Source organism: Athene cunicularia (assembly GCF_003259725.1).
Source record: "Athene cunicularia isolate RWA chromosome 2 unlocalized genomic scaffold, athCun1 chr2_part1, whole genome shotgun sequence".
Classification (NCBI taxonomy): domain Eukaryota; kingdom Metazoa; phylum Chordata; class Aves; order Strigiformes; family Strigidae; genus Athene; species Athene cunicularia.
Window position 1 is genome coordinate 124200552 of NW_020799095.1, and position 24169 is coordinate 124224720.

The following is a 24169-nucleotide window of genomic DNA, read 5'->3' on the forward strand; positions in this document are numbered from 1 at the left end:
AAAGAAAATTCTTATATTTGAATGTAATTTCCTGTATTTCAGGTTTTTTCCCATTGCCTCTTACCCTGTCACTGGGCATCACTGAAGAGAGCCTGGCTCCATTCTTTTTCACCCTCCCTTCAAGTATTTATATATTGATAAGATCCCCCCTGAGCCTTCCTTTCTCCAGGCTGAGCATTCTCAGATCCCTCAACCTCTTCTTATAGGAGACATGCTTCAAGCCATTAATCATGTTCATGGCACTTTGCTGGACCCTCTCCAGTATGTTCATGTCTTTTGTACTAGGGTTTCCAGAACTGGACAAAGTGCTCCAGATGTGCCTCACCAGGGCTGAGTGGAGGTGAAGGATCTGCTGGCAGTATTCTGCTGAATGAAGCCTGGCATGTTGATGAACTTCTTTTATGCAAGGGCACGTTGCTGGCTCATGTTCAACTTGGTGTCTACCAGGACCCTCAGGGCCTTTTCTGCAAAGCTTCTTTCTAGTTGGGTGGCTCCCAGCATGGACTTGTGCACTGCATTGTTCCTCAACAGGTGCACAACTTTGCAATTCCCGTTGTTGAACACCATGAGGGTCCTGTCAGCCCATCTTCCCAGCCTGTGAAGGTCCCAAGCTGGTGACCCAAAATGTCTGTCCTTCCAAAACAAAGTTTTGCTTTCTTGCCTGCTGGTACACATCAGTCAACACTTGGTAGATCTGTCCTTGGATCTGTTCAAGTTAACCAGTTAACACAAGAGATTATGTCATCTTTGTTATATTACTCCTATGTTTTCATGTCATCTTCTCATTATTGGCTGGTGTTTTGTGGAAACACTGTGATGATCAGTCATTTTCAAATAGAATCTTTTACTTAATTTATAAATAATGACTCTTAGAAACCAGAACAGCTTCAGTAAGGAGGCTGAGAGAGAGATAGAGAGATGTCCATGCTGTAAAGGTCTGTTTTGAAATTTGTTCAGGTTCTTTCTTCCCAAAACTCAGACGGGCAACATGATCTTTACTGGTTTGGGACACTATGTTTCTCTCTTGCTGAAAATGTCTTGAAATACCAACACCTTAAAATTGTTTCTGTGAAAGAAGCTGTGTTCTAGACACTGTCTTACAAACAGTTGACCAGTGTTATGAATTCTCAGAGAGGCTGGAACCCAACTCTTAGGTAGACTGTGGTCTTCCTAGTATCCTGTCATGACAATTTATAAGAAAATCCTTGCCACCACATCTACTGTGACAGCTAGCACTAATGTTCATTCTAGCCATATTTCTTGACCTCAGTCTCAAAAATGTTGTCACAATTACCCTGCAGGCTATTGTTTTTAACAATATACAGGAAATCTGCTATTGAGCGTATTGAACTTTGGTGCTTTATGTATTAAATATACTTGAAGTAATTTCTGAATTTACTAGGTTCTTAGAGAATAATGTAGTAAGATTGTAATTTGCTGTCTGAAGGAATATGAAAGGTTTCTTTCATCATTTGATGGTTTAGTGTATGGTTAGTGGTGGGATCTTGGAAGTGCTCAGTGTTGGCATAGTTCTTTGTTAATTCAGTGGGAGTCTTATTACCGGCTTCAGTGTAAGCACAATAAAGCCTCCATGCAGCCTGCTTTTGAAAATCCCACCTAGTAGCAAATACTACTTATATTTGTTCTTATTTTTTGTTTCATAAACCTCTTTATTTTTTGATTCACTAATATCCTTTCATATTTTCTTGTACTGTGGTTTTAAGAGTTTTTCCACTTTTATTGATCTACTTATTCCTTTCATTTGAACTTAAGCTGAACGTTTCATTTATCCACTATTTAGATTACTATTGCTTCATCCAGTTTGGCATATTTTAAAAGACATTCATGACCAAGATAAATTGAAATGCAGACCTGTGCTGTATTGTTTTAAGAAAACTTGGAACTTTAAAAATTTTTATTACAATCTTATTTAATTTTTCAGAAAGACTTAGGAGTATTTTATGAATGGGTCATATATTTCTGTACACATACATCTTTATAAACAAGTCTGCAGAGTGTTTAAATCAAAATTATTTCAGAGGAATAAAGAAACTGAACTCTCTGAATGTACCTACAGAAACCTAGGACTGAATTTGTTGCTTCCAACACCACTAATGTTCTGAAGAATTTCTATATGCAAAGTACAGTTAAATTAGAAGAGACTTAGCTACTCCATTCTTATTATTTTCAGGAGCTACAAGAATAATTTTAATTTAAACAAATAGGTAGTTATATGCATGAATTGTCATTTTGACCAAATGTCTAACAATCAGAATGAGTGTCTTCACTGAGTTTTCCTGACTTTCTCTGGTATCCTTTTCGGTCCTCTCTTGTCTTCTGTATTTAACATTAACAGAGGATTTCCACCAAGTTTTCTTTCCTCTATCCATTTGAATTTTTGATGTTATTTTACATTAAAAAGTAATCATTAACATTATTCTACTGCCTGTGACTTTCAAAAAATATTTTTAGGTAAAAGCTCACTTGTAATAATAAATAAACATAAATAAAAGTATTCATAGATAGAGAAGGAGAATCAAGAAATCCTTTTCTTATGTTCAGCTTGTCTCTGGAGTACCAGAAAAGAGATTTTTAGTGCTTCTCAATATAGCCTACTAGAAAAGCAAGGCTCAAACTGAATTTATACTAGGATGTTTCAAGGTGAAAGCAAGTCCTTGTCAAATCTTGGTAGTAGGTGAGGAAGATACATTTCATGGTTAATAGTCATGGGGAAAATTCAAATAGCCTTGGTACCAAATAAGGAAAGAAAAAAGTATTTGAACCCTGCATTGATCAAACAGTGACATATAACTTTTGTGACTTTATCGTATGTATTTTTATTCAAGTTGTTTTTATTTGAACTTGTTCAGATTTTCCATTTCGAAATAATCCTTAGTTTTACTTATTGCTCTACTTGGTTTATTGCTGCAAATACAAAGTGATCTACAAAAGTGTTTTGTTATATATCTAAGAATGAAGTATGCTGATTATGCCTCTAAGTCATTCTACTGAGGCTCCCATAAAGGTCACAGAAACCAGTGCGTGGGAAGCCAGACTCCTCAGCAGAAAGGTCATGCTGCCACTAAGAAAAGAGGAATGGCAGGGCCAACAGAGAGGCCACTCCTGCTAAAGTTAGAACCATCAGACAATAGCAGACTCTAATTTTCAGATTGTAACAACTCATCCAAAGTACAGTACCTTTTTCTTCCTTCCCAGCTATTTTAAGGAGCATTCTACCTCACAGAAAGACTAGTTCCGGTCAGCAGGCAGAACAAAAAAGAGAAACTTTTGTAGCAAAGGAACAGCATTCATAAATGTCAAAAAAAGACAGGCATTTAAAGTGAATTTTTTTCTCAACTGACTAGCACACAACTGTGATTTCCTTACCTGAGAGAACAGCTGTTTCCTTTCACTGTGTTCTGTCCCAGGTCAGAGGAATGCTGAGCAGGCAGCCTATGGTTATCCAAGTTGAGTCACTTCTCTCTCCCCATTTTGCATTTATGCATTTCCACTTTATTTGCAGAATAGATGCATGAAAAACAAAATCCTTGAACAAGACATGTCACAGTTTAAATTGTTGGACTGGGAAAAAAAATGTATTTGCATGAGTTAGTGGTTTTCAAGAGATTCTCTTAAGAAATCTTGAGAACAACCTGTGAGATTTTTGATCAAGCTTCCAGCCCAGCTCCCTGAACAACTCACCTCATACTTGTATTGCCAACAGTCCTGGAGAAGACAGAAACACACAGCAGTGGAGGGGAAATTTGGAGGAGAGCAAGGTGAGTTCATGGCTTATGAATTTACATCACTGTAATGGTCATGAAATACATTGCCCATGCTTATGTTATCTGGGAGAACAGACTGGTGGAGAAACAAAACAGACCTTGCTGTGTTTTGATTTTACCAAGGACCCTTCAAAATTTATGACTCAGTGTTAGTAGAAGGGGGCTGAGATACTGGTCTGTGTGTAATCTCAACTCAGTCCCTTCATTCACCATCCAGCCTTCCAAATGTCCCAGCAGTAAATGGCTCTCAAGCACTCTTTCCTCTGCATTTCCACCCACTTGCTCACTTCTGTATACAGTAGTTAAATATGAATTACAAAATGCTCCCACTTTAGGGTGCAACATCATAACTATAGAGGTTAGTTTGGGGATCTCTTGGATTTAGATGTTAAATCATTTTTCTGGCACTGTGCTCTTCATGCTCACTTGAGTCAGAGAGAGTTAACAAAGAGCTATGTGTAATTGTTATGTATTTCTGTATGAAATTTGTTGTGCTCAGAAAATCCCAGTTTTGCTTTTTATTGAATGAGGTAATCAAATAGTTTTTTCTCATATTTTGTTTTTTGAGGACTGTTGATATAGACACATAAATTAAACTGAGTAAGGAAATTGTGAGAAGTGAGCACTAGGAGAATTGAGCCCTATTTCTTTGTTGTCTGTTTATTCTTTTTCTCAATTTAACTGTACACTTGAGGAATTCTTGATTATGGCTTCTCAAATGAACGTGATTTTTACCTTTTGTTTCTTTGTTTTGTATAACTGGAAAGTTTTAGGACAATATGGATCATCCAGATTCCTTAGATAGGAGCCACAAACCCAGAAATAAACAAGAATTTACTTTTTTTTAAGTGCTTACATTAGCATGTTTCTAATCTACCTGTTGTCTATAAAACATCAGTTTATCCATATGTATTTTTCATTTTGACTTCACTCTCTTAGGTAATTAAAACCCAGTGTGTTCAGCTAATGGCTTCTTCAGCAAAACTTTCTTCTACCTGTAGTGTTAATCTCCCAGGAAAATTCAAATTTAAATATACTTTCTTTCTTGGAGGGGATGCTCTGCTTTTGCGATAATAAAACTAAATAAAACTAGTACTTTTATGACAGCATTCTTTAATATCTATTCCATTTTTATCAACCCCTCTTAAGTCATTTTTCATACAAGCCTCATTTAATTTAAGGATGGAATATACTGCAGAAGGACCCCTAGCTAGTGAGAACAGAGGATAGTCTAACGTGATGGGACTGGTAACAAAGCGTGCCTTTTGATTGTTATGTTACTCTTGTTTTATTTTATACTGACCATTTTCTGAACATATTGCTTGCTTGACTGGCAGATTTTGAACTAAGATTTTTGTTTTCAGATACCAGGGTTACAGATTTCAGATACATTGCTGAGTTTAAAACCTTATTATTCTTATCTTCCCTTTGGCAGACATAAGAAACAAAACATTGCTAGACCTTGCTGGTATAAATGTTGGGCAAATATCAGTGAGCTCAGAAGCAGCAGCTAAGTATAAGTTCAGGATGATGCCATATGGCCTGCACTGATGCAGATGTAGGATGTTTACTGTCTGTTCATTGCATATCTTCACGAATATTAACCATCTCTTGCTGTAGGATGAGAGTGCATCAGCAGTTGAATTGTGGTTGTTTCTAGTAATGAAACAGGTCTGGGCGTTGTCTCCTTTTCAAGTGCTTTCTCATACAGTTGTATTCATGACAGTCAGATATATACATTCACTCTAGCATCTTTTTCAGCTCTATTTTTAGTAAGGGTAACTATTTGAACTCCTCCTTCTGTCTGCTGAGAAAGCTGAGGAAAATTTCTCTTCTAAAATATAAAAATAGTTGTCATGATTCAATGAGAGTTTTCATCCAGCTTAGTGTTATAGGGGCCAGTAGCCAACACTGAGCAGATGATCCATAACATAAAACCAGTAGTGGAAGTTTCTCTGAAAGTATGTAAAATTTTGTTGCATTTGTGCTTTTTATCTTTTATGTCAAAGCTACTTTTTTTTTTTTTTTTTAATCCTGAAATAACTTAGAAATGATTAAATAATTGATTAACTTTTTTTTTTTTTTAATTTCTTCTTTTCACATCCAATGAATTAAATTATTTTACCTTTGGTTTATTAAGATTGAAGGTTTTAAGTAGAAAGGTTTTATTTCAAATAATATTTCAGACACTTGACCAAGAAACAAAAGCTATATATCCTAGTCCATCAAAGTATAATGTATGGGGTATGAATTCTGTAGACTGGGTTACATATGGTGTGATTGTAGCAGTACCATTCCTCCATTTAAGTCATCAGAACATTATGAAGGTCAGAACTTGGGTACATCATTTTTGTCTGTGATGTTTCAAGTTACTTTAACTGCTGAATGCAGAAAAAATATAAAGATTATACTTAAATTACTGTAAATGAGTTGTCTTTATTAAAAAAAACCAAACCAAAACAAAAGCAAACAACAAAATTAATCCCCCCAAGGAAAAAACAAAACAAAACAAAACAAAAAAACAAAACACAAAAACACGAGGCTCATATTCTCAACAGCAACTTAATTTTTTCTGTCTGTAAAATCATTTTATGAAACATTGATTCCAGTCTGTCAAATATTTTCTTTAAAAAAAAAAAAAAAAAAAAGGTTTAACACTTATTTTCTTGTCTTGATGTTTTGGTGTTGGCCATAGTAAAGAGGAAAATCATGTCAGGTAACTCTCCCGTGAAAATTTACATGAAAACATTTATCAAACACAAGACTTTCACCACACTAAGGAATGTTTTACCAATGCAAGTAAAAACTTCTCCAAACCCCGGTTTGACTACTGCATGTATAACAGGCAGAAATGCGACTCAGATTTTGATGTTGGCAACATTCTAAGTTTTTGTCATTTTTTTTTTTCTGAGACTGTTTTCTGTGTTTCTTACTGTGCTGTGTCTCTGTATTTCTAATAATGTCTATCCTTTATGTTGAGTAAAATACGGCTTCCTCACTTTATCTGGACATGATTGTAGATTAAAAATCCCCATTGCCTGGGATTTGGAATGATTTAGCACAAAAAACATAAAGTCTAGACCAAATTTATCTCCAGTCTTGACTGCTCCCATACTGCTTATTTCAGGACTCTCTCAGTTTACCTAGGGGTCTTTTTTGTATCATATCTGGGTATATTATGCAGGACAGTTTAAGGAAAGGAAACTTGATTAAAGATGAGAGAAAAATACAATATGATGAAGGTGTTAAGGTGAGTGTAGTAAAAAAGGGTAAATAACTTATATAAGCACAGGGACTTGTAGAAAGATGACAGAATCTGTTACTATCAAGGTGACATGTTCAGTTCTCTCTCTTAATAGTGCAATGGTGCTTTCCTGATTACAGAAAGGTGCTTCTCTTACTTTTGAAGGTGGCAGGATTTTTTGAAACAGACAGTCGAGAAAAATGAAGTAAAATAAAATAAAGAAAGCAGGTGTCCCCATGTAGTCTGCTACTCTCCAAAATGTAGTCAGTCTCCACCAAAATTCTTTCTGGATATGCACATCACACAGTTAAAATAACCAACGAAATTAGTACATGTAGAAAAGACAAAGCATTAAACTGAGGAAAAAACAAATTTAATCACTGAGTACGTGAAATGATCATGTTAAATGTGTTTGCATAAATGGTTATATTAAGCAAATCTTTATATAGTGTACTAAAAAAACATATGTATTGATACATTGTAGTCTCTGAATATTATTTTGATGTGCTCCCTCACTAAATGCCTTCTTCCTTACTTGTGTCAACACCAGAACATATCTCACTCTTTGATGAGTGAGCTCACCTCACTGAGCCAGTAGGAAGACACTTGTTTTGTTGCTGGTTTAGTCATCTCCTTGGTAGTGATGAGCCTCACAAAGAGGTCAAATAAATCACTCCAGTTACATATAGGAAAGGTTTATGACCACATAATTAGCGATGAAGCTATAAGGGCAAGAGTACTGATCGCGACAGTAGTCTCAGTTTAAACCAGTATGAAACCCAGAGAGTGCAGGCCTGGGAAATCAGAGTGGGTAAGGACAGTTACGCTGAGTGCTCAGAGCAGTACTTACATCCCAGTCAGTTGCCTTTATGTTAATACATTGAAGTTAATTTCATGAATGAGTGCATATTCACTGTCTTCTGCACACAGGATCTGACCTGTAATTGATGCAAAGTAGCATACCTGTGCTGCCTTCAATAAATGCATATTACTTTAGGTCAGCTGTAGCCCTCTGTGTGATTATCACAAGGAGTGTGACTTGGGAATTTGAAATATGAAGTGAATCAAACCATGAAAAAGGGTAGGCTAGGACTGATCCAAACAAAAATCAGAATTAAAGAAATTATTAAAAGAATAATTTACTTGAAAACAAGAGGTCTGCTTTCTGTCTAAAGCATCTGTGATCTAGATTATAATGTGAAAATCAGCTGTTAATGGCTTCAGCATTCTAAATTTAGTATACTTTTAATTACGAGAATTCTTTGGTCTCTTAGGACTAAATCAAGATTTTAAAACTTTGCAGATCTGGGACACTGAAACTTCTCTGTTTTCTCTGGACATTTGAGAATCAAATTTACTGATGCCTGACCTAAACTTGGGCCTGACAATTTATAAAATAGGCATGGCTATTTTATGAGATTTTTCCTGTTTCTAACAATGGTAATAGTGAAAAATTAACACTAAACTCTGCTGTAGATTTTCTGGTGCTTCCAGAATGCACCAGAGTTTGATGTGTCCAGCTGCCTCTTTTTTTCTGTAGGCAGTTTATAAAGCAGTTCTTTATTGCTGGCCCAATTTACAATTGTCAGACAATACAGGTGAAGTCTGAAAAATGAGCAGGACCTTCTCATGTTCACTGCTCACGGCTGAAACCCTTAGCATCCAAGTGACTGTGTCCTTCTCTACTCTGGAATTTTCAAATTATTAAATAACATGTTCAATTCTTTATATTTCAGGCCATAAGCAATTAGATGATAAAAAGCCTCAATTAGTCTGTTTTGAAATAAAAGCAGGATTAGTGAAGACACTAACAAACCCAGGACACTGTCTTCTGAAGCAGTGCTCTCCTGGGTCTGTAACACCTGGAGTTTCTTCAAGATGTATAGCTTTGTTCACAGACAAAATATGTTCACAGCTACACCAGCAAGGGCTAAATGATGGGGGGAAAGAGAGCACGGAACAGAGAGGAAATATGCTTGAACCAGGTGTTGGCAACTACCTGGTCAAGAGGTCTGGGGAATGGGCAGGACCACAAGACACCTAGGATGGCCAGCTGACTACCCACTGGTAGCAGGAAAAGTTTTGCAAGGCTTGATTCTAAAAACTGACGCCATGATTTTAGAATTCATATTCTCATGTGCATTTTTTTTTTCTTCAATCAGGAACATGTATTTCACATAACAGATTGCATTTCAGAATAATCTCAAAGGAATACAGAACTGATGAGAATTCATTAGTTAGCAGAGTGACAAGCAGCAAGTTATTTTTTAAAATGACTAGCATAAGGGCAGGTGAATGAATCTCACATAAACTAATCTATATGAATGATTTTAAATGAGACTAGATTAAATGTTAATCATCCAATGGTGCTATTGAAACACTGCATAGTTTTTGGTTTTATTCACCAATAAATAAATTGTTGAATTGGAAATTAACATTTCATATTTTCCCTGGTGAGGGGTAGATCTAGTATCATGCATCAAGAAAGATGCTTATACTTTTCTTCTCCTTGTTTAGATTTTGAAATAAAGGATCCCCTATAAAAAGGCTACCATAGATAAAAGAATAAAACAAAAATGCCTGCTTCTCTAATAAGAGATGCAGGCACTAGTGAAATCAATAGACTCAGCCTTTGGGGTTTTTTTATAAGTCACCTTGCTGAATGGCAGAGTGGGATTGTTTTGTTTAAAGATTTTCATGACTCTTGAACCACAGCTCTGTGTTCTAATAGAAGTTAGACTCTTCTATGCTTTAATGTCATTAGTCAAAGGAGATCTATAGCTGGACAACTTTGCTAGTAAAACTTTATAGGGGTGTGCTAGTATGAATGCAAAAACAGTGTGTATGCATAAATATGAATGTATACATACATATATATGTCTGTGTGTATAAGAAAAGCTACATGAAGACTTTCTGAAAGATGTCAATCAAATATTCTCATGTCACTCTTCAAAAAACTATGCCATAGAAATTTGTCACATAGATTTGGCTTCAATGTCACATTCTTTATATCTGCCACACAGAAATTTTTTCATAGATTGTTTTAGTTGCTGATGACCCCTCAGCTGTGGATGCTCTATGGACAAATGTTTCAAGACTGTGTAGTCATATTAATTGGATGTAACAACTAAAAGAGACTTCAAGAACTTCAGCATCTGAATAGTTAAGAGCTGGCATTGAACATACCTGGCTTAGTTTTCAGAGTTCTCACTCTGAAAGGAGTGAGGAGCAGAGCAATTTACACCTCTCAGTTCTACTGGTCCTGTAATTTTGCCACTCACTGTATTTCTTTTACACTATTTCTGACATCTTTTCTGTCCAAGAGAACTGTAAACTTAACTTTAAAAATTAGCTACTGGGGCAATATCCTACTGCAAGAGGTGGATCCTAAAATAATTTTCACAGCAGTGGGATCCTGATTGTTCTCTATGAATTATTCACTGTTCAAACAGCATGTGGTCAGATACTCTGTTTACTCTTTGGTCTCAGTCTCTCCAGCTATTATCATTAATCACTGTTTCTGCTTCTTGCATAATATTATTTCATTTCTTCATCCTTTTTAAAAAGAAAAAAACAAGATAAAATAGCTATGTAAAAATTCAGTCTTTTGAGTATTTTATTTACGTCTTCCCTACTACATTTTCCTACAGTTTCTGTCTTTTCACAATGTTGTTTTTCATTTGAATATGTATGGACAATCATTTTGTACTTCCTTTGGTTCCATTATCTGGCATATTTGAATCCTTATGTATTGCATGTATTATTGTATATGTAAGCACACCTTGGTAGCTGTCTTGTATCTGTTTCTTTCAATCTCCCTTCTCTTCTATTTTCTGTACAATTCCATTCTGCAGTCCAACTCTTTTGCTAATTTTTTTTCTTTTTCAGTGATGTTGAAATTTTAAAACTTTTTCTTATGTTTTAGTGATGATGAAAAGCTTGGTTTTATCTTTGATTTACCAATCTTTTCAAGTGGTCTGCTTATCTAATTAGTTCTTTGTTAATTTTACATAACAAAGTTTGCTTTATATACCCTATTTTGACCAATATATTGTATAACTTTTCTTTTACAGATTCAACTCCCACAAAATTGGTCTAAATATTTCATTGACTATTCTAACTAATAATTTTTAAATAAATCTCTCAATAAACATGGTGTCACACCTGCTCTGTGCTTGATAAGGACCAAACCTTGTTCCTGTATCTCTGGCTTCAGAGATGCTCATGATTGTCAAGAAGAGCATGACAAAATCACAGAAAGATTTAAGTTGGAAAGGACCTCTGGAGATTATCTGGTCCAATTCCCTGCTCAAGCAGGGCCACACAGACACAGTTGCACAGGACCATGTCGAGACAGCTTTTGAATATCTCTGAGGATGGAGACTCTACAACCCCTCTGGGAAATCCATGCCAGTACTTGGTCACTCTAACAGTCAAAAAGTGTTTCATGGTGTTCAGCTGGAACCTCTTGTGTTTTAGTTTGTGCCCATTGCTTCTTGTTCTGTTACTGGGCACCACCAAAAAGACCATGCCTTCATCTTCTTTGCACCTTCCCTTCAAGTATCTATATACATTGAAGAGATCTCCCCTGAGCCTTTTCTTCTCCATGCTGAACAGTCTCAGCTCTCCCAGCTTCTCCTCACATGTGAGGTGCTCTAATCCCTTAATCATCTTGGTGTCCCTTTGCTGGACTCTCTCCAGGATGCCCATGTCTCTCTTGTACTGGGGAACCCAGAACTGGAGAGAGTACTGTGGTCTCACCAAGGGTTCAGTAGAGGGACAGGACTACCTCCCTTGATCTGCTAGCAACACTGCTCCTAATGCAGCCCAGCATGTTGATGTTCTTTGGCACAAGGGTGCTTTTCTGGCTTATGTTCCACTTGGTGTCCACACCAGGACTCTCAGGGTCTCTTCCGCAAAGCTGCTTTCCAGATGGGTGGCCACTAGCTGGACAAAGGTGCATAGGGTTGTTCTTCCTCTGGAGCAGAACTTTGCACTTCCCTTTGTTAAACTTCATGAGCTTTCTCTCAGCCCATTTCTCCAGCCTGTGAAGGTCCCTCTGGATAACAGCACAATCATCTGGCATACCAGCCACATCTCGCAGTTTTGTGTCATCAGCAAACTTGCTGAAGCTATACTCTGCCCCAGCTTCCAGATAATTAATGAAGGTGTTGAAGAGGCTTGGACCAAGTATCAGCCCTTGGGTTGCGCTACTAGTTACTGGCCTCCAACAAGACTTTGTACCACTGATCACCACCCTCTGGGCTTGGCCTTTCAGTTAGTTTTCAATCCACTTCACTGACTGCTCATCCAGCACATACTTCAACAGCTTTTCTATGAGGATTTTACGGGGACTGTTAAAAGCCTTACTGAAGTCAAGATAGACAGTATCCGCTGTTATCCCTTCATCTACCAGGCCAGTCATTTCATCATAGAAGGTTATCAGACAGGTCAAGCATGACTTCCCCTTTGTGAATTCTTTCTAACTACTTCTGATCACCTTCATGTACTTGGCAATGGTTTCCAGGATTAGTTCTGTCACCTTTGCAGGGATTGAGGTGAGGCTGACCTGCCTGTAGTTCCCTGTGTCCTGCTTCTTGCCCTTTTTGAGGATAGGAGTGACGTTTTCTTTCCTCCAGTTTTCAGTCACCTCTTTCAATCACCTGGTTCACTCAAAGATTATCAAGAGTATCCTGAAAATGACATCAGCCAGATTCCTCAGCACTTGTAGATGCATGTCATGAGGGCCCATGGATTTAAGTATGACAAGTTTGTTTAATATTCTGTCACCTGATTCTCTCACAACAGTATGTCTTCCTTGCTCTAGATTTCCTTCCTGAGCTCTCCACCCTTTGATTTCTGCAGGCTGATCTTACTATTAAAGATAGAAGTGATGAAGGTCTTCAGCATCTCAGCATTTTCAAAGTCTTCTGTCAGCAGGGACCCTGCACTGTTCAGCAGCGGGACCACTTTTTCCCAAATCTTCATTTTGCCACTGATGTACTTACAGAAGCTATTCTTGTTGCCTTTGACATCCCTCACCAAATGCAAATCCAATTGGGCTTTGGCTTTCCTAACCACATCTGTGCATGCTCCAGCAGAGCTCCTCTTCTTGTTGGATCCTCTGTCTCTTGGGTAAGGAAGCTGTCCCTTATCCTCTCCAGGAACGTCCTGGATTGCTTGATGTCCTTATATGTTTTCTAATGAGTCTGTATTGCATGCTGTTATTGCAGCACTCCAACCTGGGATGACTCGAGCATGTCCAGAGAAGGGCAACGAAGCTGGTGCAGGGTCTGGAGCACAGGTCGTACGGGGAGCGGCTGAGGGAACTGGGGGTGTTTAGTCTGGAGAAGAGGAGGCTGAGGGGAGACCTCATCGCCCTCTACAGCTCCCTGAAAGGAGGTCACAGAGAACTGGGGATGAGTCCCTCTAACCAAGTAGTAAGCAACAGGACAAGAGGGAATGGCCCCCAGTTGCACCAGGGAAGTTTTAGGCTGGATATTAGGTAGCAGTTCTTTCCAGAACAGTTGTTAGGCGTTGGAATGGGCTGCCCAGAGCGGTGGTGGAGTCCCCATCCCTGGAGGTGTTAAAGAATCGGGTTGATGTAGTGCTTAGGTGTAGGTGAGAACTGTCAGTGTTAGGTTAATGGTTGGATTAGGTGATCTTCAGGGTCTTTTCCAACCTATATGATTCTGTGATTTTTCCAGAGCCTGATCTTGCATTCATTTGAAATTAATGCAAGTTTTATGAAACACAGTAAAAGTAAGATTGATCCCCAAGTACCCTACTTATTCTTGCTTCTATACAAACATTTGCATAGAAATTGATAACAATAGACAACACATCCGGACACTTAACTAATAAATTCCTCATTTTGTAATACATACTACTTCTATGTCTACAAATAAACAACTTTAGCCTACCTTATTATGTGCATATATTCACACTTCAACTTCAGCTGTCATGCTCGCTCACTTTTTTTTTTTTTTTTTTTTTTTTTTTTTTTTTTTTTATTATGTGTTTATTTTCAATTTACTACAAAACCAAGACTGTATTAGAAAGTAATTGCCAGCCAGTCATTTCTTTCAAAATCATAGGGTGGTAGGTCATTGTCATACTTTTCCAAATTCAATAACATCTTAATCCACTACATTTCACTTTGCATTTTAAATATATGAAACTTAAAACAGAGATATCAATTTATTGAGGAGACAAAACCAAATATTTTTTGTAATGTTATTCTATTTACATTTAGTTACTTTCCAAATTTATTGGAAAAATACTTTTATAGAAGATTCCAACTCAGTCTTTGTAAGTTTGTGTATGAACCTCTATAATACAGCCCAGGTATGATAGCAGCTTTTACATTACTCTTCAATGGACTGCAAGGAACACACATAAGCAACACATTTATATTCCAGCCATAAACCAGCTGTGATGGATAGAATTTTAATCTCTTCTTTGCCAGCAGAGGCTGCTTTTGCAAATAGAAAATTTTAAATGTGACAAAAGTGACCTGCCTTGGTTTTCCTAAGGAATTTAGGATTTGACTGTGTATGGAAATTAAATGGAATAGAATGTTCTTGGAAATCAAGTAAAAACCTCTTGTACACACACACACCCCTACCCCCCTCTCCCCTAAACAGAGGAGAATAATTAAGATATAGTATTCTTATATGACTACTTCTAACTAAAAGTACTCGTGGTTAGAGGTGATAGCGTTAACCTAACTAACTTATAGACTGTATCATCATGCCTTCCACTGCCTCACATTAATGTTTCATATCATCTCCATGCAGGCTAGCCCCAAGCTGGACAGTTTTCTATTTATATGAAAAAACAAACAGCAAATATGCAATAAAGCCTGTTATGTTTAATTCAGTGCTGTGGCAAATTTGCCTAAAGAACAAGAAATCAGTAGTAGAATGACTTTTGGAAATATTTTAGAACATCAGATGCAGAACCTTTGGCAAACTGAAGTTAATTTGATATAATGCCAGCACACCAGGGAGAAAAAATACCATTTAGTAAGTCCAGAAAGAGTAGCTTTTTCTGAACACCAATGGAGATTTTTGCAGTTTTATAATCTTTATGGGCTTTTGAAAGTTAGTTCTTTAAATGCACTGGTTTTCAAATATGTCTTGTAGGCAGCTCTAATCAGAATCTTTTCTGCATACAATTTTGCAAGATATTTTTTTGTGAATTTAATATAAAGAGAAGATATTTAAAGTGTCTGTTCCAGAATCAGACTGAAACTTACATGAGATTTTCCCTTTTTCTCAGAAACCATTGGAATAGTTTCTGAAGATATAAAATTAGGAAATGAAGTATTTTATTATAAATCTAAATTTAACAAAAATGATTTATTGATGCTCTAAAATGCATGCTGTTTATTCTGAAAAAAACCCCACTGAATAGTGTTAAAGAGTATATATAACTTCATTTTAAGAAGTTAATGCATTCTTACAGAATTTCATTGATTTATATTTAGAAAGCTTGTAATATCAAAGAGAAATTAATTGCAATACAGAAAGAGAAAATAAATAATTAATACCATGAATAATAATGATAAAATTATCCACCGTTCCATGTTAAAATTTTTAGATATTTTTTAACATTTCAATACTGTAAGAAAAAGAACAGAAGATAAATAGGCACAGGAAATCCGAATTAGTATATTTATGTTTTCACACTGCTATTAAGCATATCAATATCTGAATACAACTGAATCTTACTACCTATTTAATGTTCTTTAGAAATGGCAAAAGGCAGCATTTTAAGGTATCTTTTACCCCATTTTGTTAGCCTGTATTTCAAAGCAGGTAAAAGAACCAGTACCACGGATCAGAAACTTTTCAGGTCTTTTGCACAAAAGAAAAAGCAACCCAAACAAGTCATTCCTGGTGTGAAATGACACAGAAAATGTTCTGAAATATCTCCCTCAAAGAATGAAGAATATTGCAACTTTTCATTCAAGCACAGATTTAGTTTAATCACACCTAGCCGGCTCAGCTCTCTGAAGCTTGCAATGATGGTGATGCTTTCTGTAATGGTTAATTTATCTGTAGGATAAATTTACCCTCATAGGGACCTGTGTTACTGCAGCTAGACTGCTCCTAATATTGAAATATCAGCATCACAGAATCACAGAATCGTCTAGGTTGGAAAAGACCTTGAAGATCATCTAGTCCAACCCTTAACCTAACACTGACAGTTCTCAACTACACAAGATCCCTAAGTGTTATGCCGACCCGACTCTTAAACACCTCCAGTGATGGGGACTCCACCACCTCCCTGGGCAGCCCATTCCAATGCCTAACAACCCTTTCTGTAAAGAAATGCTTCCTAATATCCAGTCTAAACCTTCCCTGGTGCAATTTGACGCCATTCCCTCTTGTCCTGTCGCTTATTACTTGGTTAAAGAGACTCATCCCCAGTTCTCTGTGACCTCCTTTCAGGGAGCTGTAGAGGGTGATGAGGTCTCCCCTCAGCCTCCTCTTCTCCAGACTAAACCCCCCCAGTTCCCTCAGCCGCTCCTCGTATAACCTGTGCTCCAGACCCTGCACCAGCTTCGTTGCCCTTCTCTGGACATGCTCGAGTCATTCAATGTCCTTTTTGTACTTTTGTATCATGCAGTGTGTTCTGTGGAGTGCATATATTTTGCAGTACTGCATATTCTCATATGCCTTTAACTTAAGCTCTGCTCTGGAAGGGCAACTAAAACTCTACTTGTAGAAGACAATACTTCCACAAGTCAGGATTTCATCCTTCAGATGTTTCTCAAATGGAGAAACAGGGAACAGAACTACTTTGGATAGCAACTCTTTTTCTAAAAAATCAGTTTAATCTGTGTTCTTATCCACATGCACCAAGCAGATTTCTTTCTGAATAACTATAGCTTCATTTTATTTGTGTTCCAATCCAGACCATCCAATTACGACATTCCCAAAGACAAATATATGTCTGCGTAACTATGTTCTACATACGTCAAAGACCTAGAAAAGGAATACTGTCACACTTGGAATTTACATGTTTCACAAAATTTTGTATATGTTAATACCATATTTTTTCATTTCCTTTTACAGTCCGGAGTTGTCAGTGAAGTTGCATGTGAAGTTCTGGATCTTCATTTGGCTTTTTTCGTCATTGCTATCTCTTCTCCTTAGTTTAGTAGTTTCATAGGCATGAGAACACCATTGAAGTCATCCTATGCCTATAGCCAGATAGGCACCAAAAGTGTACTGCAAACTCTGTTTCTTGAATATGTGCAAATATTGGTGATTAAAAGCCTGGCCATTCAAATAATAAAACCTCTTTCTCTTTACCACATTTCAAAATTAATACATTGTATAACTAGTATTGAAGAAAGCTAAGGAAAATATTAACATCTGTTTTGCCTATCTGTTTTTTAATTTTTTTTTTATGAAACTTGTCTTTATATTTAAATTTTATTTTTTCCTGAATTTCTCTTATTGACATCCCAATAACCTTTTTTACTTTATTTTCCTTCTAATACTGTAGGCAGTATTTCTTTCCAATTGGAATTTTTAATTCCAAAATCTTAAACACAATTAATATGGGTTTTTTCACTGTGTCATCATTTGACCAAATTAGACATATTTTGGGAAACCCCTTAATCATATTTGTTTTCCTATGAAGTTCTACCAGTCTTCAATCATTTTTATTTTATTGAAATGCCAAGAACATAATGCATTTTCCAAGTGAAGTGAAAGAACTGCCTTTCTCATCCTTATAACATGAGATGTCTGCCTCTCTATATAAACTGGTAGATGAATGATCCTAAACCTGCTGTACAGAGGATATACATTTGGGACACGGAACTTAGTTCTAATAAGAAGCACCTTCAAAATTAATGAGATTTCATCAGAACTAGCTGTTATGAAATATTCTTCATAGTGCCTGAAACACTTTGAGCACTTGATTGAGACTTAATGACTGAACATACGAGATGAGATGGAAATTCTTAGTCCCCTGTGTTAGCTCCCTGCATAAAGCTGTCCTATCACTTTGTGTGGTTCAACTTGGTAGAAAAGGTGTCTTAACATGCATAACCATCATTAATGACTGTGTCTAAGCATTTTCCAGTAACTATTATTTATCTGTCTAATATTTTGGTTTGGGTTATGTACTCTTTCTCTTCTTTTTCTGCCCCATGCACATGGTATGAGCATTGTTTACACAGCTTGTATGCATACTTTAAGCAAGGTTAAATAAATGCTCCAGACCTTATTGAAAATATTTTCTTCTTTTTTGTTTTTTACCAAAAAAAAAAAAGAGTTATCCTTGGTGAGTTTTCAGGTTGGGTTTTTTGTTGTTGTTGTTGGTTTTGTTTTGGTTTTTTTTTTCCTGATCAGCATGTTCTGAATATCTTGCTTTTGAAATAGCAGTTGGTAAGATTCAGGTAAAGAAACTAGGAGTAATCTGCATACGTATTTTGAAGTCATGTTCAATCGTAAGTATGCAGCTCGAAGATCTCTACCTAGCTAAAAGAAATTCGATGACTCTTGTAGTTTCAGCTCAATCTATTATGTGTCCCTGGAGTAGTTAATCTATGCACTGTTTTTACACAAAGTTTGTGGAAAAGCTATGGTTCAGGCCAGAGGCACACAGAATGTTGTCTCCTGAGAACAAAATTCCATAATCTGGCTAGAATTCCTTATAATATATCTCTCTCTGAAGTTTTATTTACTGATCAAAAGGTCCTCCAATATTGCAGGGTAATAATTTATCTAGATGACCTCTATTAACTTCCTTCAGAAAAATCTGGATGAAGAGGATAAAAGCAGTCATCAGATTTATAAGAGCTGAAAGCTCTTTTGTTTGCAAAGGACTGTAAATATAAAAAATGGCTTTTCATAAAAAAAATATCACAGAAGTAAAGACGAAGTTACATTTACTAAGGAAAAGATAGAGACTTAAGTCCAAAAAAACTAATTTCAGTGGAAGTTACCTTTAATTAAAATGTATGTTATTTTTTCTTTTAAAGTTCAAAATTTGCATTTAGTTGCTAGTGACCAAATGACAGATTCATATGGATATATTTATTGCCTTTTCTGTCTTGTAATGAAAAACAAAATAAAAATATCATAAGATTATATTTTACATTAACTGTCTCATTTCATTTTCAAAACACTAACCACCTCACCCACTCTAATCTCAATAAAGGAAAGTTATTTCTTTACTTAAGGCTTATTATGTTTGTGCTTCGTTACCTTTTTCTGTGTTCCAGCTGGAACTTGTCAGTCATTATGAACAGCCTGTTAAGTCTCACGCCTGCAGCAACTTTTAGCCAGCATTTCTGAATAAAAAGAGAGTGAGATATCACTGCATTATAAAGGGAACTTAACTCCTGAAATATGAAAGCACAGTATGTGTCAGTGAGCTCTTTGTAAACTGGTTGTCTCTTCCTTAGAGAAGCCTGGGCAAAATGCTTCACAATAAAGTGTATTTGGTGTGTATATGAGCTCATGTGCTTTCAGTATACATTTCTCTTCACTGTTTCACTGTGGATGAACAGTACCTCAGATATTGCAGTATGCGATTCTTTGTTTCAGCATCCGTGCTTGATGTTAGCTGATTATCACTGTATATCTCCTAGAAGCAAGTTTGATAGCCCTCAAATTTTATCCAGCCTAGTGCAAGCATAGATGCTATTCTATCATCCTTTTAATCTGAATACTTGCTTCAGTAAAACACAGCAAGCTATTATCTGTTATAAAACGAAATTATGTTATAAAACAATGATATAAAAGAAAATTACTCTTGGCCACTCACAGTATGATCCGTTTCTGCACCAATTTTGTTTGCTTATTTTTCATGGGATTTCAAGAAAATATTTCCTTAGGCTCAGATGAGAAAACACAATTGTAGCATATGAGAAAATAATAGGCATGGTGTTTTAATGTTGAATTGTAATAGAACATGCAACTTTCATCAGGGCTGGCCTGAGACTTCTTAGCCAGATGGACTAATTTTACCTTCCCTTGGATAAGGATCAAATATCTGACTGCAGCTAACATGGAAAGGCTAAAGAGGTAAAATTAGAACAGAAAAAACAGGGAAAGCATTGTGGAGATCCATGAAGGATGGACTTGCTGTTGGACATGCATGGAAGAGCAAAGGATGTCAACTACCATTTCCCAGAGGACCTATCAATCCCCTTCTTCATCAATACTAGCCATTGCACTACATACTGTGCATTTTTATTTCCACGACAAAGAAAAGATCAAAGACCAGGAATATTTTTTATCCTTGGTATGCCACCCAAGGCAGCTAGCTCCTTTTCCATAAAGCTAGAATGTGCAGTTTTTTTCTAACTGAATTGAACAAATGCTTTTTTATATGAAGGACTAGGTGATTTTAAATCATCATCTTGAGTACGGGGTCTTGGATCATAGACTTCTCATATACTCACACATACACACCTGAGTGAGTCTCTTCAGGAGCAGGATCACCTTCCCGTTAAATGTACAGTGCATTTCTTTCCAAGAAAACAAGTACTGGGATCAGCATGAGCTATTGTAGTTTAGGGCATGCCAGCTCTAGCTCAGAGATTTGTACAGAGGAGCTAGGCTCATTCTTATCTCTAATTTAAAGCTCCTTCCCTCACTTGTCTCTTAATTGCCTCTGACATGCCATCTTGACAATTGACCTAGTATCTCCAACATCTAAGAGCTCTCCAAACTGCTACTTCCCCTCCAAAACTGGTACCTCTCCTTAATGAGAGGAATCATTAAATCAGCTTTCTGCAGTGCTATGCAGCTGAATCTTAGATTTTAATTTAAGGCATCATCTATAAAGTTTGTTTTAAAAAAAAGACTATTAATCCAATCAGTTTATGTCAGCACATAGAAGTTAGATCAAAATGTAAATATTATGATGATTTAGAGCTTCCTAAAAGATAGATAACACAGATCTGTATAAAATGAAATGGATGAAATCAGGAGTCATACTGAAATTATATTCTGCTTTTAGTTTGTCTTCCAGTCTTTTTGTATAGTTCAGTCATCATCCAGAGTTCTGATGTCTCCTTCATCAGGACATACTTAGTAATGCCCACATGAATACACATAAATTTGTGTGTGTGTTTTAAGCAGTGCCACCTCTTTTTTGACCAAACATCACACGAATTTTACAAATACAATATGCAGCTGATGGGTTTGGTTATCAGTTCACTAGACCCTTTATCTGTTCTTCAACTGTTACAGCTGCTTACAACTGTTATAACTGCTAAGCTGCAGCTAAACCTTCCAGGTGCAGGAACCACACTGCTGGATTCCCCAGACCCATGTTATGTTAAAGGATTGCACAAAACCCAGGAGACTGGAGTTGGCAAGGGCAGGTGGTAGGACTTGACGGCAAGATGTCTATGCCCATGGAAAGATACGATGCTCTTTAAAGAACTCTGGCAACTGAGAATGTAGCAAGTTAGTCTACACCTGCTTGTCCACCCTCTCTCAGACTGAATTCTTTCTGTGAGGCTCTCAAAGCAGCACTGAAGAATATCTAGGATTTTTTTTTTTAGATTCTTTCTGAAAGGGAAGACAGGAAGGTTAGGGGAGATATTATTAATCTTGCTTGTGGGTGTCTATGTGGGCTGTTTAGTTAGTTTACTGTACAATGTTCAGATAATTTTGTACAATGAAAGCCAATGTGTGAATCCATCGAAAGGATGGAATGATATATAATGAAACTTGTTTTTACAATAAATGAATGATTTTAATTCTCCATCTTGCTCCCATTCTCTGTGTTATCTCTAGTATCTATCCAGACAGAAATGACCAGCCAAATAAAACTTACCCTTGTTATGAAGTACATTTTAGTTACATTTAGAGACACCCTACACACAAACATATAATAGAGCTTTTAACAAGTTTATGTTTATGAAAGTGTCATTCAGATTGCACTGGAAAATGAAAGAAAAGCTAGTCTACAAAAATTATTTTCATTTCTATGTTTTTGAAAAATATCTAAGCCTTAAAATCTAAACAGCTTTTTTTTTTTTTTTTTTTCTTTTGTCTTTATTCCTGTGAATCTTCTACTTGCCCAAGTACTAGCCATTATTTTGGTGAATTTTAGGAGAAATGCATGGGGAAACCGAAGGTGGAAAAGTCATGCTATAAAAATCTGGGGTCTTCTATACACTGGTTACAGATTGCTTGCAATTATACAGATGCACACAATCATTAATAACAGTATGCATAAATCTTTTCAAAAGTAAAGTGTGTGCACTTGCTTATATTATCCAATCAAGTGTGCAGTGGATCCTGGGAGAAAAAGTAGGTGTTCCAAAATTTGCTTCAGAGAGAAGGAGAAAACAGAGAGTTTTGTGCCATATTGATGCCAGAATAAGCACAAAACCATGGCAGTTGTAAACATTTATCTTTTGAGGTTTTATTCCCCAAGAATAATATTCATGGCTTTCCTAAGAAATTGCTTATCTAAGCCTCTTTCATTTTACTGTGTTAAACTGATCACAGCTTTTGCAAGAAGGTGGAAAGAACAATGAATGCCTGGAAAAATATCAGGTTTTGCTGTCTTTTGTTTGATGGTGTACTGTGTATTATTCAAAGATCTAGTAAAGCTGAGGTGACCTTTGCCTGGATGAAGACAGCTGTCACATTTCTTGCCATGTTTGTGCTACTCTAAAGCTACCCATGACTCACTCAACCTTTGATACATGCAACAGCTGCAAATACATGTCATAGTAATTGCCATACTGGGAAAGCTTTTATAAGTTAGGAAGACCAATATATAAAGTTATTTTCTACTGCATCAGAGAAGAGGCTGAGGGTGCAGATCAACTGATGAGGTGGTTGCAAGACAGTTAATCGCATGTCTTTTTTCTTTTGTTTGAAAGTCATAGCAAATAAACAATTGATAAGCAAATAACCAAACTTCCAGTGTGGTACTGTGACAGGGGTGGGCAGAATGAGGCAAAACAGGGATATAGAATTAGGGGATTGAATTTTTGTCTGGTTTTAGCACTAGTAATGTTAATGAGAGAATAATATCCAGTTTTGGTTTACATTTAATAACAGAAATTGAAATCCAAGAGTCTGTGAAAGAAGTACACAGAATATTTCAGGGTCTGGAGACAACACCTTACCATACCATAATATGCTTAAGAGAGCCCAACCTATTTACTTTATTCAAAAGAATGACATATAAATTGACTATCCTGAGTAAGGACAGTTGCAGAAGAAAAACTGTGTTCTAATGGGCATTCTGGTCTAGCAAAGAAAATACAGTTTAACAAATAAACTATTGTCTAGGGGCAAAGCTAAAAAAAATTCAGCTAGAAATAAGCCAGGATTTTATAACCTTGTTTTATTTATTTAATGTTGAGAGAGAACAATGACAATAATTAACACATGAAAAAAACAGTACTAAGAAGCAGAGGATCCTCTGTACCATGGTGTATTCCAGTTGGATTGGGAATGGGACTGAGGGAGAAGTTTTTATCCAACAAAAGTTATTAGACTCTGCAGGCACAACTGAGTGAAACTGGATGGCCTGTTATCTACAAGAGGTGAAAAAAAATCTGTTGTTCCTCTTGACATCTTATTGTTTGGGGACAGATATTTGTTGGGGCCTCATTTAAAATTAGATAACATTGAAGATCTGCCTATGAAGTTGTATTTACTAGGTAAATATATTTTCCCTCAGCTCATCAAACTATCTTTTTTTTCTGGATTGGTGACACACAGTGTAAGTCTATCTTTCACATCCTAGAGAAAAGAAGTTCTGATTTGTGTTGCCCCCAAGACCTAATAATATGCCACAAGAGGCAATGGATAAGCATCAGTGATTTGTGCTACATTCTGAAGTGGCATTAGTTCATATAGTGGTTGTTGATTTTATATTTGAGAAGTAAATGAACAAAAAAAGATGAAACTAAACAGCTTCATACTTTGATTATTTCATACAAACTATATTTTATATAAATGTTGATTTTCTGTTCATAATAAGCAGTAAAAAAATAACAAATATGAGTTTTCCAAAACTGGTGAGATGCAGTTCCATATCCTAACTTGAGGCAATCTGTGGTGTTTATTGTCAAATGATATATGAGTTGAAAAATTCACCATTCTTTGCTAGGAAGGGCTTCTCCCAAGAA